This window comes from Canis lupus, chromosome X (genome assembly GCF_003254725.2).
Source record: "Canis lupus dingo isolate Sandy chromosome X, ASM325472v2, whole genome shotgun sequence".
In the NCBI taxonomy this organism is placed as follows: Eukaryota; Metazoa; Chordata; class Mammalia; order Carnivora; family Canidae; genus Canis; species Canis lupus.
In genome coordinates this window covers 22,055,485-22,073,435 of record NC_064281.1, presented here as the reverse complement: position 1 = coordinate 22,073,435, position 17,951 = coordinate 22,055,485, and positions in this window count along the sequence as shown.

Here is a 17,951-nt window from a genome sequence, read left to right as displayed (position 1 = left end):
TATCTGCTTTTATGCTTCATTGTAGCTCCCCGACCCTCCAAAGTTGCCAGACACATAGTAGGCTCTCAATTTACTCTGCTTTAAAGTTAGGAAAAATGAAAGGAGGGATGGAAGAAAGGAAATAAGTTATATTCTTTTTTAGACATTCTTGAGATTATTAGGGACATGAAGCTGAGATAGACAGCCTTTACATATTAATCGTCCAAGTAAGAGAGCTAGATACATATCCAAAGCCCCAAGAGGGACAAACTGTGAGTGGACTGTACCACCAGTACTGAAAAATTGCAGAACTGGGAGTACAGAAGTATTGTTACAGGAAATAACGAAGATCGAATGAAGTCAGTGGCCAAAAGAAGGTGAGAGCTAGAGAAACTGATGCAAATATCAAAGAAAATTCTAATAGTCTGGGTGGCTCAGTGGTTGAGCATCTACCTTTGGCTCAGGGCCCGATCTCGGTCCTGGGATGGAGTCCCACATCAGGCTCCCTGTAAGGAGCCTGCTTCTTTCTCTGCCTGTGTCTATGCCTCTCTCTGTGTATCTGTCATGATTAAATAAATAAAATGTTTTTAAAATTCTAATAGCAAAAACTATTAGAATCTATCAACAATCAGGGTTATTATGATTAACTCCCAGATAATGGCTTATGGATGTGCCTTCTCACCTATGATATCATCATCATGGTAGGCTGCATGAGAGCAGGACTTGCTAATTCCAACAGAGTACATTTTTAAATAACTGTATATTTTCCTATTTGTTCTTCTATGCTTTTCACATTTTGTACCTTTTTACAGTTTGCTATTTAAGTGTGTTTTTTTAAGAAATGAAAAGTATAAAAGAAGACATTCAAAGATATGTAGGTATCTTTGGAAAATATTGATAAAGTTGGGAACCTTCAGTGTGGCTTGATTTCCAGATGGTAAATAACAGTTTTGAGATCATGGACTATGCAGGCCTTCTGCATTAGGACTTTTTAATATACTTTAATCTTCTCCCAAACTCCTCAAAATAGATGTTATTCCTATTTTTCAGATGAGGAAACCAAGGCTCATAGTCTTAAGAGTTCTATGGAAATAGTTCTTTTTTAAAAATTTTTTTAAAATTTATTTATGATAGTCACAGAGAGAGAGAGAGAGGCAGAGACACAAGCAGGCTCCATGCACAGGGGGCCTGATGTGGGATTCGATCCCGGGTCTCCAGGATCACGCCCTGGGCCAAAGGCAGGCGCCAAACCGCTGCGCCACCCAGGGATCCCTATGGAAATAGTTTTAAGCATGTCTAAATTTCATGTTGTTTCCATGGGGAAAATATTAACCTTGAAGCTAAGATCCTCCTGCGGCGCCTGAGTGGTGCGGCCGATTGAACACTGGACTCCTGTTTTCAGCTCAGGTTCTGATCTCAGGGTCCTGAGATCCGGCCCAGCTCCAGCTTCACCCTCAGCACAGAGTCTCCTAAAGACTTTCTCTCTCTCTCCCACTGCCTCCTCCTTGGCACACACGTGCTGTCTCTCAAATAAATAAATCTTAAAAAAAAAAAAAAAGAAAAGAAAAGAAAAGAAAAGAAACTAAGGTCGCCCTTTCTTTATGAAAGATTTCTCATACATTTGCTTTCTGGAGTTGAAACATTTTAAAAAGCAAAAATGGGGATCCCTGGGTGGCTCAGTGGTTTGGCGCCTGCCTTCGGCCCTGGGCGTGATCCTGGGGTCCTGGGATCGAGTTCCGCATCAGGCTCCCTGCATGGAGCCTGCTTCTCCCTTTGCCTGTGTCTCTGCCTCTCTCTGTCTCTCATGAATAAATAAATACATAAATCTTAAAAAAAAAAACCAAAAATACTTTTACATCCCCCTTCTTTCGTATAGACGAATGAGGGGGTACTAATGTGATATAGAAACTGCCTTGGTAAATAAATGTATAGAAAATATCTTTCTTTAGGATGGATTTTAAAAAGAGCTAGAATTGTATTTTTCAAACTTTAAAGGAATACATTTCTTTAAATGAGATCTTACACAAAACTGATAAAACAGATAAAAGAGGAGCTGCCCTGGCAGAACTGAGGGTGGAGGAGCTTCATGGATCCTGAACTCCCTTCCAGTCTAGCAGTGGTGCCCTGGGGCATCCCTAGGAAAAAACTGCAAAGCCCTGAGGAACACAGGGTTAGAGCTGTGCATTCTGAGTGCCCAACAGGGAGGGGAGGCTAAAACCCTTGGGGCAGGGGACAGAGAGCAATCAAAGGAGAAGTTAAGTATATCCTTCTCTTCATTTTTAAAATATGGCTGAACTTTATTTAAAAATTCATACTTACCTTGTTTTTTGTCATTATTTTTTTCCACACTGCTTCCAGACATTGGTAACCAGGATACTTGTTTAGCTACCTGTGTGAAAAGTAACTGAATCCCAGCTGGTGGATTCCAGGGTGCTGGTTTTCTCCTCTTCCGATACTAATTGACCAATACATCTCGAGAGTTTGGTGTGGAATAGGGGTACTGCTTGTTCAATTATGTCATTCAAAATCATATCTCAGCACAGGCATGTATACTGTTTTCTGATATCCATTTTTTTAAACAAATCTGAACTAATTTCTCACTGCCATTCAAGTCCATGTGTATATCTGTATTTAGCTAAGTTAGCATATTTCCCTATTATTCTTCCTTAATGTGGACTTATTTTCTTTCTTATATACCCAGAATTATGGTAAAGAATGGTAACGACTTTTACATCCTAATCATATATTTACTTAATGATTATGAAACTACTAAAGGAAAATTTCCTTTTAATATTAATTCTTCATTACAGATGATGATGTAAAGCCCTATGTGAAAGGTTTTATTTTTGTTAGTATTCAGATCTTATAACGATACTCCATGATATGTTATCTCCATCTCTATTTTTGCAGATGAGATCATTTGTTTAGTGCTTAATCATATCAGTGTGACCTAATTTGTTTTTTTTTTTTTTTAGTTTGCTATTTAAATAGACAGGGAATATTAATTCTGGTATTGGCCCCCCGAAATATCAAATTAAGGGCTCATTTCTGCCATTATCACATGAAAAAAAATATGGATCTTTTTCAACAGATCAATATTGAAATGATAGAATTTGGCTCAGTTATTGAAAGTTCTTAAAGAATGCAGTGCTGTATAATGACACTGTCCAAAATAAAGGAAGAAGAATCACGGATTACGGGAAGACTCCTAAAATTTGATTTTATTTCAGAGAAGGCTCCAATATTTATACCATTTTTATTTAATAAGACTAAGTTTCATAATCATTAGAGTCATGCCCATTTGCGTAGTGATAAGGACACATATGCTGATTATTTGTAAAGTTATGAGATTTTTGCTTAATTAGAAATCATATTTCTAAACAAAATGTCAGATTTTTCCATTGGTGATTAGCAGAGATCCCACCAGCTATTACCCTTATATTTTTTCTACATAAGATATCAAATATCTGTACTCTGTAGATACAAAACAAAATAAGCACAGCATTTCATTTATTGTTACTCATCATTCTTTGATAATTCCATAATGAGATCTAAACAATCTTTTTCCAATTCAATTGAAGAAACACTTAGTAACTATAATTCTCTAAAAACTAAAAAAAAAAAAAACAACACATATAGTAAATGGAATCTTGGTCCTTTGATTTGTTTCCAATAGAAGATGACTGAATATTAGATTCTACTTTCTAATATTTTGTCCATTCCTACATTGTTCAGTCTTCATTCATTCATGCCTTAACTCATTCAGCCAATATTTATTAAGAACTCACTATGTTAAGGTATTGTGCTCATCACCAATGCATTATATGATTGACATGATGAATACTTTCATATGTCTTAGTGGAAGAGATACAAAATTAAACGGGCAAAAAATAAAGTGTAATAAGTCCTGTGATAAGGGAAACTCTAAATGGTAAGACAATACATTGCACAAGCACAGGAAGCTTGGTCAAACACTGAATACTTAGGTCACATTCATTGGCTTTTTTTTTTTTTTTTTCCTCCTCTAGCAGATGTGTTGATGCTCTGCCTGTATTCCCTTGTTACTCACAATTCTAAGTAAAAGTCTACAGCATACAACTGGAAGTACTTGCAACCCCTCAGGTGTGTGAGGCCAGAATTCCTGATGAAATGATGCCCCTAAGTGCAGCCCTCAACCAATAACCGATGGGATTTGAAGATAAATATCTAAGCTTCCTAACCCTCAGGTAGAACATCTCCTAGGTATATTCTGCACAGTATCCCAGAGTTCCTCAGTGGGATTGTTCCTTGGTTGCCCACAGGAGTAACCTGATCAATAACGAACCCTTTGTTGGCTTCTTTGCCTTTCCTATGCCATGCCTCCCCTCCCTAACAGGTGTTTCCACAGTCACCTTCCAAATAAACTGCTCACATTTAGATCCTTGTGTCAGAGTTTGCTCCAGGAGGTAGCTATCCTATGATATCCACACTCCAAAACCTACAGATGCTTCCTAAAACTTTTTTTTTAAGATTTTATTTATTTCTTCATGAGAGACACACAGAGAGGCAGAGACACAGGCAGAGGGAGAAGCAGACTCCATGCAGGGAGCCCGACGTGGGACTCGATCCTGGAACTCCAGGATCACGCCTGGGCCAATGGCAGGTGCTAAACCACTGAGCCACCCAGGGATCCTCTGCTTCCTGAAACATTTTTGACTCTTGAGTGCTAGTCAATCAGTATGATGTCTTTTACTTAACACCTTCAGATGAAAGAAATGAAGCCCATTAAACTTTACTACCAAATCCATAGCTAAATACAGTTTTGTTTTTTTTTAAATCCAAAACCACTGATATTTCTATAAAATCATGATAACCTCTTGCCACTCAGCCAGTTGATCTCAAGGGAAGAAATATCATGTCATATGAAAGCATTTCTAATTATCTGAAAAAATAATTTCTCCACTACATAACTGAAATTGAAACATTAATCTTAAACACTGAAAGGCAAGAATCTTGCCATTATTCCTGGCAAGCCACATTTATTCAGCCATATAAGTAACTTGATGTCTGAATCCCTATGTAAAACATTGCCATGCAGAGTAAAAACTGAAGATTTCAAATCTTAAGACCTAATTCTTATAATCAAAAGCATACATAAAGGAATGATAAGCTTGTATATTACTAGATTATTATTTAGAATAGAACTAATGGCAATCACAAACATATAACTGATTTTCTTTTATCAATCTTTGGCATGTCAAACTATGCAAAAATTACCAGAATAAAAGAAGAAAAAAGTGCAACTTACACTGCCATGTATTTTGAGTTAGTGGTAAAAGCAGATTTGAGATGTTGTCTTCAGGACAGAAAGCACAGGTTTTTTTATATATATCTTTCTGGTATTGAAATGAGTCTTTGACCATTTATAGAAACTGCAGGTAACTGCATCATGAACCACTTGAAGTATAGCTGAAAACTGATATTGTCTATTGTTTCACATAGAAGATAGGTTTTTATATTCTTTCTCTTAAAATATTTTGCTCAGTATCTACTCTATGCAATGATGCTTTGTAAAATTTTTTTGATAAATAAATTTATTAGGACAGTACTGAGTGCTTTTAGTTGATATGAAGCACACATTAAATATACAATAAATGCATTAATTAATTGACAAAATGATAATTTCTTTATATATTCAAATATTTATACTCTGCTTTGTTTCAAAAAGAGATACTTGATAAAAATATCTGTACTGAAAAAAGTTTAAAATATGTTTATTTCAGATATCAAGACAAAGGAAAAAGAACAACAGAGAAAGAATAGTCAACAGTAAAATTAGGTTACCAAGAAATATGTAAATGTAAACGGCCATAGACTTTATGGAGGATCCCAAATTTGTTGCTAAGAACCCTTTGCTGATATGGTCTATTCAGTCTTGCAGTGCAATTCTGTACCTTTTTATTCTGAAACTCTATACCTCTTGCATGGATTACTTCCACAAGCTTCCTAGCCCTCTGGTTTCCTTGAGTTCCACAATGGGTATACCCGGCAGGAGAGTATAGAGAAGCAAGAGAATGAGGTCAGGGTATTAATTTCTTTTGCTCTTACCTGTGGGATCTCCTCAGCATGGCTGTGTTCTTCAAATGTGAGTCACTGTTTCTTTGAAGAAAGCCTTCCTCTCCATATACAATAGATTTTGAGTTCTGATCATCACTTTATTCCTCATAACTTCAGGCCTGCGGTTGGCAAAATCTTTGCTGTTACAATCCCAGGATCCCTGTACCATCCCTAATGGCTTCCCTACAGGCTGCTTACACCTTTGCAAATAGTCCCTTCATTAGGCTTTTTGAAATTTTCTACCCTGAGCATGACATTTATTTTCCTTTGAGACCTCAGTTATACAACCCCAGCTTCTAAAATAAAGGAATAATCTAGAGAAAAATCAAGGTGTGCAATGTTTATCAGGTTCAAAACACTAACAATTGAAAAATCTATTTTAGTAAATGTATTAATCTTCTGAAAGAGAAGTTCATAGCAAATGCATTATCATGGGCACACATAAAATTAGCTTTGCATGATAAATGTGTAATATCTTCAATAGCAGTTCAACAGTAAGTTAAAAAGTAAATGACTGGTTTTTAAAGCATTCTTTATGTAAGTAATAACTATTATGCCGAACATACGGATCTTAAGTGATTTAATCAGAAAAAAAGATTGGTTTTGTCTCCTACTGGCCCTTGAATGCCCCTTGATGGGACTGGATTTCCCATGCCTCTGGATGAAATCTATGGGAAATATCATAATGTTGTGGTCTTATTTAGCTAGTCATGAAGATATTTATTCCAATGTAATGATTTAAAAAAATTTTTAGCTCTGCCCTACAATGAGAATGTACTTTTTTTTTCCCCCTGGCCTTTCACTTCTACGTGTCCTTCTACATCTTTCTTACTATGATTTATGTCCCTTTCCAGGTGGAATAGATGAAATGATTAAGTATTAGAGGAGGTAATAAAGAGAGCAGGGAAATTCTTATTTCATTGATACTGCGGTGGCACTTCGGTGCTCTGAAGTTGAAAAGTGTTTAGAATTGGTCATTTGTTTCAGGGAGTGCTTCTCCATGTTCTTTAGATTCTTTCCTTTATTCCCAACCTGGGAATGGTCCCAGGGTTTCCTTGCCTATATTTTCCTTGACAAAGAATTTTTTTTTTCTGGTCCAGCTAAATATTATCACTTCTTTATATCCTGAGCATCTGGTACTTTCTAGCTTATTAATTAATGGAGTCCTATTTGCTTCACTAAGAGAACCTTTAGGTGGAATGTATGACAAGTTCATGAATGTTCTTTCACACATAGCCCCAAGGGGAACATTCACATATTCAAATGCCTTAGAAGCACTTTGAGAAATGCAGTTAGATACTAAAACACAATCCTCAGTTCTAGTGCCAAAGACCACTTCAGGCTGCCTCTTATCTTTGATGTTTCTGTGCAGTGGGTCAGATCCCCAGATAGCTTCCCTCTTCCATCTTTAAACAAAAAGAAAAACATCTACAGGTGACACACGGTCCTGTAGGTGAACTCTTTAAAAGTTCCTCTCCATTGGGGTGCCTGGGTAGGTCAGTCAGTTAAGCCTCCATACTTGATCTCAGCTCAGGTCTTAATCTCAGAGTTGTGAGTTCAAGCCCCATGTTGGGCTCCGTGCTGGGCATGGAGCCTACTTAAAAAGAAAATTTAAAAAAAAATAAAATAAAACTTCTCTCTCTTGACTTGAGACTGAGGAGAAGCACCAAGAAGCCCCTTATTTTGAAAACGCAATACTCTGTTACAGCACACAATTGGTTCTCTTCAAGAAGTCTTTCCTAATCACCTACTCCCAAAAGTTCTGTACCTTCAGTATCAGTGATATCATCTCTTTCTGTAATATACCTCAACCAGCACTTCCATTTTTATACCTTATTATAAACCCTAATGGTCTAATGTATGAGGATAATTCTGTAAATCCACTTTATATGAAGCCCAAATAATGTCATCTTTCCATCACAAAATCTACAAACCTACTTGCATTCTTACCCATTGAACTCATTTTCCTTTATTTTATGATAGGAAATATATATCTATATTGAAGGGTAAACCCCTCCATATTTCTCATGTGACCCTCACCTCTCCAGGACTCTGATCTTATAATGATCTCTTATCTGTCCTTTATCTTCAGTATGCTCTTAGAAAGCACCATGTGGTAAAGACTGTATTATTTCTGTCTGCATCCAAAGATAATCTAGTAATTTCCATCCTAAAAACACTGTAATTCGTCATCCCCTGCTGGAGCTGGACGAATCACCTAGCTCCACCACCGCTCTTTTCCAAGATCTCCACCAGTCAAGAGACAAAATACAAAGTATAAGGCATAATAAAACAACTTGACTCAACTGTTATGTTGGTCCTTCTTTATATCAACATTAGAGGAACCTAGATATGTACATGTGATAGCAGGGATAAGTCTTTCCATTGAGCTAAAATCTATAGTAGCAAAAAAGAAAATAGTCTAATGTTCACCACTAAGAAAATTAAACAAGATACCAACTCATAATGCATCTTCACTTTGAGTGCTATGCATCTATTAAAGTTGATGATAAAGACGCATACATGCTGATTTAGAAAAATCTCCAATACGCAGTTCAATATGCAATTAAGATAAAAAAAAAACAGACTGCAAAATGACACATATATTTTGCTACAATTTATGCAAATACATTGCAAAATATCACTATGCTTTTTTATTTGAATGCACATAAATGTATAGAAAGTTTCTGTGAGCATAACTTCCAGAAAGGAAACAGCACTGGATTCAGGAATGTGATAGATTGCGAATGGCCACATATTCTTTGCAACTCCTCTGATTAAGAGGTCGAGTATATCCCTCTACTCATGGAATCTGGATTGGCCTCAGGACTTGCATTCTCACATTGTTCAACTTCCAAGGCTAGGTTTCAAAAGGCCTTGCTGCTTCTGTTGTAGCTCTCTTGGAACCCTGAGACTACCCATTTGAGGATGGAGAGAGAGGCACAACCTTCCACACAATCCCCTCCCTCCCTGCCATCTCAACCCTCCCCGCCATTCCATCCATCCCAGTCATCATAACCATCCCAACCATCCCCACCACCCCCATCCTCCCAGCTATCTCAGCCATCCCAACTGAGGTACATCCAAGTGAGTGAACCCAACTGATACCAGGTAGAGCAGAAACCAGACTCAACAACTGATTCCAGATGAAATTACTGACCCACAGAATAGTGAGAAATGTCTCTTTTTATGCAGAAAAAAAGATAATGCAGGGTTATTTTTCAAAAAGCATCTTATTTTGACATGTAATTTCTAGAATATTTTATAAGGAGACTATATCTTTGTGTTGTGCAATTAGCATTTGTTAAAAAATAAGAATACTTGATACAGAGAGAAAAATTGTATAAGATAGCCCTCACTAATTACCTTAATGGACTAACCAACCAAAGCATTATATATCCAGGTTCTAATAAGAGCTGAAGCTCGTTTGGGAGGTATTTAGTAGTCAAAAGAGGAAGCAGAACCGGACTCAACTGCCTTTTCAGTATCCTTATCCTCGGAGCAGTTTATTTGCACAGTTTAGACAGCCCCTTCCAGAGTAGACTCTTCTTCAACTTTTGTTTTCCTCAGGTCTCTGCTAGAACCTTTTGTTTGTGAAAATGCCAACATATGAGCATTAGATCTTAGGAGTCATTATCTAAATAACTGGGTTTTAATACAACAACCACTGCATCCCTGGCAATGACTAGCATCAGTATTGTCTTAGTACCGATCTCTGGGGTCACCTGGCTGGCTCAGTCAGTGGAGCACACAACCCTTGATCTCAGGGTCGTGAGTTCAAGCCCCACCTTGAGCATAGAGATTACTTAAATAACAAAACAAAACAAAAACTATGAAACTCAAACTTGATATTCTCTACCAATGTGCCCTTGGGCAAGTTACTTAACCCCTCCATGCTTCAATCTGCTTATCTACAAGTATAATAATAACAATACCTACTTCATGGAGTTCTTATGAGAATTAACATATGGAAAACATTTAAAATAGTGCTTGGTACAAAGTGCTATGCAAATTTTAGCTGTGAAAATGTTTGTCATAATTATTTTCTGTCATTGAAAGTTGGCACCTGAGTTTTAGTGATCTATCTTGCTCCAGCTTGCTTGAGTTGAGTTTGGGTTCATTTTTTTCACTTTTTAAAAATTGTGGTAAAATAACATAATGATTAATGTAAATAACATAACAGTTACCAATTAAACCGTTTTTTAAAAATGATTTATTTATTTATTTATTTATTTATTTATTTGACAGAAAGAGAGAGAGAGCACAAGCAGAGAAATGGCAGGCAGAGGGAGGGGGAAAAGCAGTCTCCCTGCTCAGCAGAGATGTGGGGCGGGGCTCTATCCCAGGACCCTGGGATGATGACTTGAGCTGCAGGCAGACTGACTGAGCCACCCAGTTGCCCCCATTTTAGCCATTTTTAAGTGTACTGTTCAGTGTTATGAAATATATTCACGCTGCTAAGTAACCATCACCACCTTTCATCTCCATAAACTCTTTTCATCTTGTAAATCTGAAACTCGATACTGATTAATTGATAACTCCTCATTCTCCTCTCCCCCATGCCCCTGGCAACCACTATTATACTTTGTCTTTACGATTTTGACCATTCTATATCTCATATAAGTGGAGTCATACATTATTTGTCCTTTTGTGACTGGCTTATTTCACTTACTATAATGTTCTAAAAGTTCATCCATGTCACAGCATATTTTGAAGTTTTTTTCCTTTTTAAGGCTAAATAATATTCCATTGTGTGCATATACCACAATTTGCTTATTCATTCATCAGTCAATGAACATTTGAGTTGTTTCCGTGTTTTAGCTATTATGAGTAATCCTACTATGAGCAGGAGTGTACAAATAACTCTTTGAGTCCCTGCTTTCAATTCTTGTTGGTAAATGCTCAAAAGTGGATTCTCTAGATCATATGGTAGTTCTATTTTTAATTTTTTTTGAAAAACTATTATACTGTTTTCCACAGTGACTTTACCATTTTACATTCCCACCAACAGTGCACAAAGGTTCCAATTTCTTCATGTCCTCACCTTTTCTGGTTTTTGTTTTTAGTTTTTGCTCTTGTTTGATAGCAGCCACTCTAATGGGCGTGAAGTGCTGTCTCATTGTAGTTTTGATTGGCCTTTCCCTAATGATAAGTGATGTGGAACATTTTTTCATGTGTGTATTGGCCATTCATATATCTTTGGAGAAACATCTATTCAAATACTTTGCCCATTTTTAAACTGAGTAGTTTGTAGATTTTTTGTTGAATTTTAAGAATTCTCTACATTTTCTGGATATTAATCCCTTATCGGATATTCGATTTGCGTTTATTTTCTCCCATTCTGTGGGTTGCCTTTGGAGTCTGTGGGTAGTATCTTTTGGTCTAGAGAACAGGACCCTTTTTTCCCACCCTGGCTCCCACAGCAACATGAAAGCTGCTCCATGAGCATGTGCATAGCTATCTGCCACATGGCAAGGGGCTGGGGCTGGGTAGCTGCCAATGAGCTAAGAGCTGAAACTGACCAAAATTAGCAATTTATCATCCAAGTCTTCCCCTGGAAGTTGCAAGCCTTCAACGGACTCTAGAGTTCCAAAATAGTTGTATCAAGCAAATCCTGCCATGCAGTTTTTGTCTAGGCTCGACGCAGGTTCTTCATGAGTCCTACTCTGCCATCTTCCCAGAACCCTCTTTGGGTTCATTCTTAATAGTTTTGTTATGTTTAATGGTCAACTCATTACAGTTAGGGCTTATTTCTAATTTGCTCAACTTTATTACTTTCTTAGTAAATCTAATTTACAAGACACTAAAAAAATACTTTGCAATTATAGTGAGCAAAAGGATTTCTAATCCATTACTCAGAACAATACTTTTATTTTCTTATAGAAGTCATTGGTCTGTTGCATTTTGGAGTTAGGTATAAAATTTTAACAACCCAAAACTAAATAGTTCCCTTGCATGTCCCAAAATTAAATGCATACTCTTGAGCTTCTTGCCCAGTGGAATAGCAAATGTTACATGGAAGATTTTACAACCTCTACATGGAAGCCAAGACTATACAAAAGTTCACACATTACAGAGAGCAGTGAAAAGGGAAATATAAAACTTGCTGTGGCTTAAAGTTTGTGTTGTAGACCAACACACACACACACGCACACACGTAAGAGTGATCACTAGATTGATCATTTTAAATACTTAAATATCTACCTTAAATATATAAATATCTAAAATCAAGTTAGTATTACTGTCCCCTGTCTCACTAGGAGATACACTCAAATCTATTCTTTAGGATGCCCTCATATAGCATTATCCAGGTATTGATGTTGACTTCTCTTTAACCCATCCTAGTTCCACGTGGGATCAAAGGAAAATCAGGAGAAGGTCTGAACAACTTCCTATTGCTACTGAAGTTTTTCTCTATAAGTTGTTAGAAAACAATGAGGAGGTGAAATACCTAACTTTTTTCTGTCCTTCATGTAGACTATGGATCAAATAAACCCAGGCTTCCTTGCACGGAAAGGAATGTGCCAGAATAATATAGGCCTAAATTAAGAGTACAATAGACAATTGACTTTTAGATAATTTTAAACGTTACATCCAGATGGAATGATAGCCATAAAGTTTTTGAAGGAAAGTAAGATAATAAAAACTGGAGTATTTTCTTCAGAATTCTAGTAAACAACAGTTAAAATGTGTCATCTTTATCAGCTCCTTTGCTTATATGAGTATTAAAGGGGGGTAAGACTTCCAGGTTCCAGTTTGGTATGTAAGAAGCTTTGAAGTCACCACTCCACCCTAACAACAAGTTTGGTAGCATCTTACAAAGCTAAACATAATATTAACACACAATCCTCAGCAATCACCTTCTTTGGTATTTACTCAAAGAATTTAAAAACTATGTCCACACAAAAATCTGCACACAGATATATATAGCAGTTTAATTTATTTTTTAAGATTTTATTTTTAAGTAATCTGCACACTTAACTTGAGCTTGAACTCACAACCCCAAGATCAAGAGTCAGATGCTCTACCAACTGAACCAACCAGGTGCCCCTATAGTGGCTTAATTTATAATTGCCAAAATGGGGATCCCTGGGTGGCGCAGCGGTTTAGCGCCTGCCTCTGGCCCAGGGCACGATCCTGGAGACCCGGGATCGAATCCCACGTCGGGCTCCCGGTGCATGGAGCCTGCTTCTCCCTCTGCCTGTGTCTCTGCCTCTCTCTCTCTCTGTGTGTGACTATCATAAATAAATAAAAAATTAAAAAAAAATATAATTGCCAAAATGTGGAAGCAACAAAGATGTCCTTCAGTAAATGAATGGATAAATAAACTATGGTATATTCACATGATGAAATATTATCCAGTGGTGAAAAGAAATGAGCTAGCAAGCCATGAAAAGATTTGGGGGAAACTTAAATGCATATTACTAAGTAAAAGAGGCCACTCTGAAAAGGATACATATCATATGAATCCAACTGTATGACATTCTGGGAAAGGCAAGACTATGGAGACAATAAAAAGAGGAGTTGTTGACATGTGTGGCTGGCAGAGGGACGAACAAGTGGAGCACAGTTGATTTTTAAAGTAGTGAAAATACTGTATAGCGTTATAATGATGGATACATGTCATTATACATTTGTTGAAACCTATAGAATATATGACACCAAGAGTGAACCCTGAGGTAAACCAAGGACTTTGGGTGACTATGACGTGTCTATGTAGGTTCGTCAACAACAACGAATTTTTTTTTTTTAAATGTTTATTTATTTATGATAGTCACAGAGAGAGAAAGAGAGGCAGAGACACAGGCAGAGGGAGAAGCAGGCTCCATGCACCGGAAGCCCGATGTGGGATTCGATCCCGGGTCTCCAGGATCGCGCCCTGGGCCAAAGGCAGGCGCCAAACCGCTGCGCCACCCAGGGATCCCAACAACAACGAATTTTAAAGAAATGCTAGCAGCTTCTTAAATCTATTTACAAAAAGAAGTATGTTTCACATATAACAAATATATATGGAAAATAATATCAACCCCCCCCAAAAATAAAGTATCTTAATTACTTTTAATTAACTTCCTTAACTTGTGGCTGTATGCTCTTTTATCCATAGTCACATAAGCAAACACGGCACCCAAGTTCACCCTAAGTGAGACCTCACTGCCTTGCAGTCTTCTTTGTCTCCCATCCCTTAATAGTGCAGTTGGTTGATAATCTCATTGGGCATCATTTTCTACATCTTAGTTTTAATGGTTATGTATTATTGCAGAAGATTGTCAGTTACCTTTTGATTACTAATATTTTCCCAACACTTATATTTTAAATACCTCAGCCATAAAAAAAATACCTCAGCTATGAGATTCCTTCTGTATCAATCTTTGCACACAAGTATGATCATTTTCTTCAAAGAGATTATTAATAGTCAAGGGGTCTCTACACTTTAAAATATTTGAATATTTATCTCAAGCAAACCAGTATCAGTGTGCTCTCTTATCAGCTGTATCCAAAAGGGCCCATTTGCCCATAAACTGGACTCCCTGGAGATAATAGTATTGGTTTTAATGACCAGTTTCATAGTTGACATATTGTATTTCCTTCTTAATTCAGTACCCCTTCATTGGATGACTGGTATTTTATCACAGTCTACATATGATTATTGGCCATTTAGTAATTTTGAAGAGTCTATGAAATGTGACTTGTTTTTTTTCTATTGGTCTGTTCAGTTAATTGGACTGGTAAATCAATAGTCCTTATATGAAAATTCTAGGTGTGTCTATTTAAAGAGAGGGTCTGAGATCTACAAAGGTTTAAGTATTTTTCTTTGGACTGAAAGTTCTTAAATTCTTATCATTATAGAACAGCTATATGTGTACACTTTCTGATCTAAACATGTAGAAATTATTAAGAAAATACTTATATAAAAAAGGATGTAGGTGTCCATGGGATATGTGAAGATATATATATAGATAGATGATAGATAGATAGATAGATAGATAGATAGATAGATAGATAGATGATAGATAGATAGATTAGATAGATATATCCATCCAATATTATATGGGAACCCTGAACATTGAATGGAAGCTAAACTCTTGAGGTCCAGAATTTTTAAGACCAGAAATTGGCAATGAGGATTGGTCTTAAACTACTTTCAGGGAATTGGAATCCAAAAGACTGAACAGTGGCGTGGAACGAAGCCAGTCTCCCTGCCTGAATCCAGGGCCAATGCTGTGAATCCCAGCAACTAGTAGCTTGCTTGTGACAAGGGGAAAAAATAAAACCATAATGGGAAAATTGACAAATGTAACTACCTCAACATTTAATATTCTGTTAAAGAAAAAGATGACATAAAAAGTTAAAAGACAAAGATAGCCTGGGGAAAGTTCTTTGAACATACATCAAACACAGTATCAGAGCTCAGGATATCTAACAAACTGTTGCAAATAAGACACAGACAAACAATTCAATAGAAAATTGGATACCGGATTGGAACAGGCACTTCACAGAAGGCAAAACCCCAATGGCCTGTAAATATAAGGAAACTGTTTAAACCACACAAATATGGAGGGATTGGAGAAGTGTCATCTTTGCTCTCGTTGCTAGTTTTTAAACTGTTTTTCTTCCTTCTTCCTCAGAACCCCAGATCTTCTGAAATTTGAGCTGTGAGTCTTCATGAACTGATGCTCCTCTTAATGCTTTGATCCACCAGCAGGCTATGTCACTTCTTATTTACCACTGTGAGCAGCAGACAGCTTACTCGGTTCCTTTTTTTTTTTTTTTTACCACATCTCATGTCATAATGTACTCAGACAGTTCAGCCTCTGTAAGGATGATCTTGCCTGCACTTTGTCCCCACAGTTACCAAACAACCTGCTGCAATTTTCACGCCCTCCATCAACCTCAATCTCTGATTCTCACGCCCTTCGTATTTACTCATGGTTGCGCAGCTCCAAAATCTCTGCTGCGGTCTTACCACACTCCAACAGAGATTCCCTACCTTTTTAGTCGATCTCTAGTCTAGAATTTTATCTTCTGTAATTTTTCAAGCTCACCGAGACCTCCAGTTTGGTATATCATTTATTATAATTACCTATTAACCTCACGGCTTCACGCATATTTTCTTCATTATCCAGCGTGGATTTTGTGTTCCAAATTGTAGTGACTCATTTCATTTCCATCATCCTTCTTTCCCTCCATAGCACACAACTGGCAAACGTTCAATCTCGGCTATAACTAGGCAGTTTTCTTCTCAATGGTTTTCCCTAAACAGATGAAGGCTGATTGGAAGATAGTGCACAGAGGAGTGGGTCTATTTACTATTAAATTAACGATTATTAATATTAAAAAGGCGCCCTCTGCTGGTCAAAATTTCCTCAACACTTTTCTGGTATATGTATTTACATTTTCATTCTTCCAGATTATTTCACATAGTGTACTTATCTTTTATTTTCTTATTTTTATTTGTTTTTTGTACTTATCTTTTAATCTTTGTATATGTCTCCCCCCTAAAACTGTATTGAAAGAAAAAAATTACAGATAAAAATAAGCCAGTAATTTCCTCATGTCTCACCAACAGTATTACCAAATCATCTGTATCTGTATGTATTCACTGCTTCTTCTCACGTTGCAAATGAAATAAATTGCATGCATCAAAGCCAGTTCCCCTAGGTCCTGCCCTCTCTCAGCATCTCAAAGACTTAATTTCTAAGTTATCACATGCTCTTTCTCTCTCACATCATCAATTTATCTCACTCTACTGGATCATTCCCACCAGCATGCAAATATATTCTTCTCAAAGAAACATTTCTTAATTAGCTAAAAAGATAAAAACAACTTTAGTTTCTAAAATAGGAAAATAAAATAAATGGATACATGAGTTACTTGTAAGATATTTTTTAAAATGAAATAGTTCTTTGAGTGCTAATACAGAATGTTCCCAAGAAATAGGAATTCACACACACACACGTGCACGTGCGTGCGCCTACAAACATGTGCACACACATACATATATGCTTCTGTTTGTACACACATTTAAGGTTTTATGCATTAGTGCATGAAGTTTCTGGGAGTTACATCCCACATTTTTAATAATAGTTACTCGTAGAAAGAAGAGTGAGATTAGATTGTGGAAGTAAGATTTATAACTTTTTAATTTTATATATCTCTGTATTATTTGCAGAAGTGTAATTCTGTAAACTAATCTGGCAGTAATGTAGGGGGCGAAGTAGAAAAGATATCTTAGTTACATAATTCAAGTTATTATTGCAATAACAGTTCAAGCTTCAGAGGAAGATAAAGGGAAATTAATATTCATTGAGCTCCCACTACCTCCTGTGCCTGACTTTTACATATAGCATCGTATTTATTCACTTAATTTTTATGTATAGCAAGTAATGTGATGCCTTTGACAGAAAGAATAATTCAGTGCCCCTATCTGGTTTGTGGAAGGTGATGGTGAACTCAATGCTTAAAAAGTTCTTGCCTTTCAGACTATCTTCCCTTCTCAATTTAAGGTTGACCCACGTTGGAAATAAACAACAAAGTTCCTCCTTATTATTTTATAGGAAGAGCCAACAAATCAGAAAGAGTAGCATATTCTAAGGGCTAAATACATACTTGTTTAATTAATCATAGATGAATCTTGATCAGTTCACTTTTTGCTTATATAAGAAAATAAACACAAAATGAATGGTGAGCCACCTGATTAGAATTCACCATGGTAAGTGTCGGGTCTTTTATGAAATAAAGACTGCATACAATTACACAAACCTCAAATTCATTTTTTTTCAATCTTTCAAGAATATTCTTTTGCAAAGAACAATAGGTTCCCAATTATAAGTATAGTTGTATTGGTGTGGTCTTCTCTGTGATTAGACAATTCATTA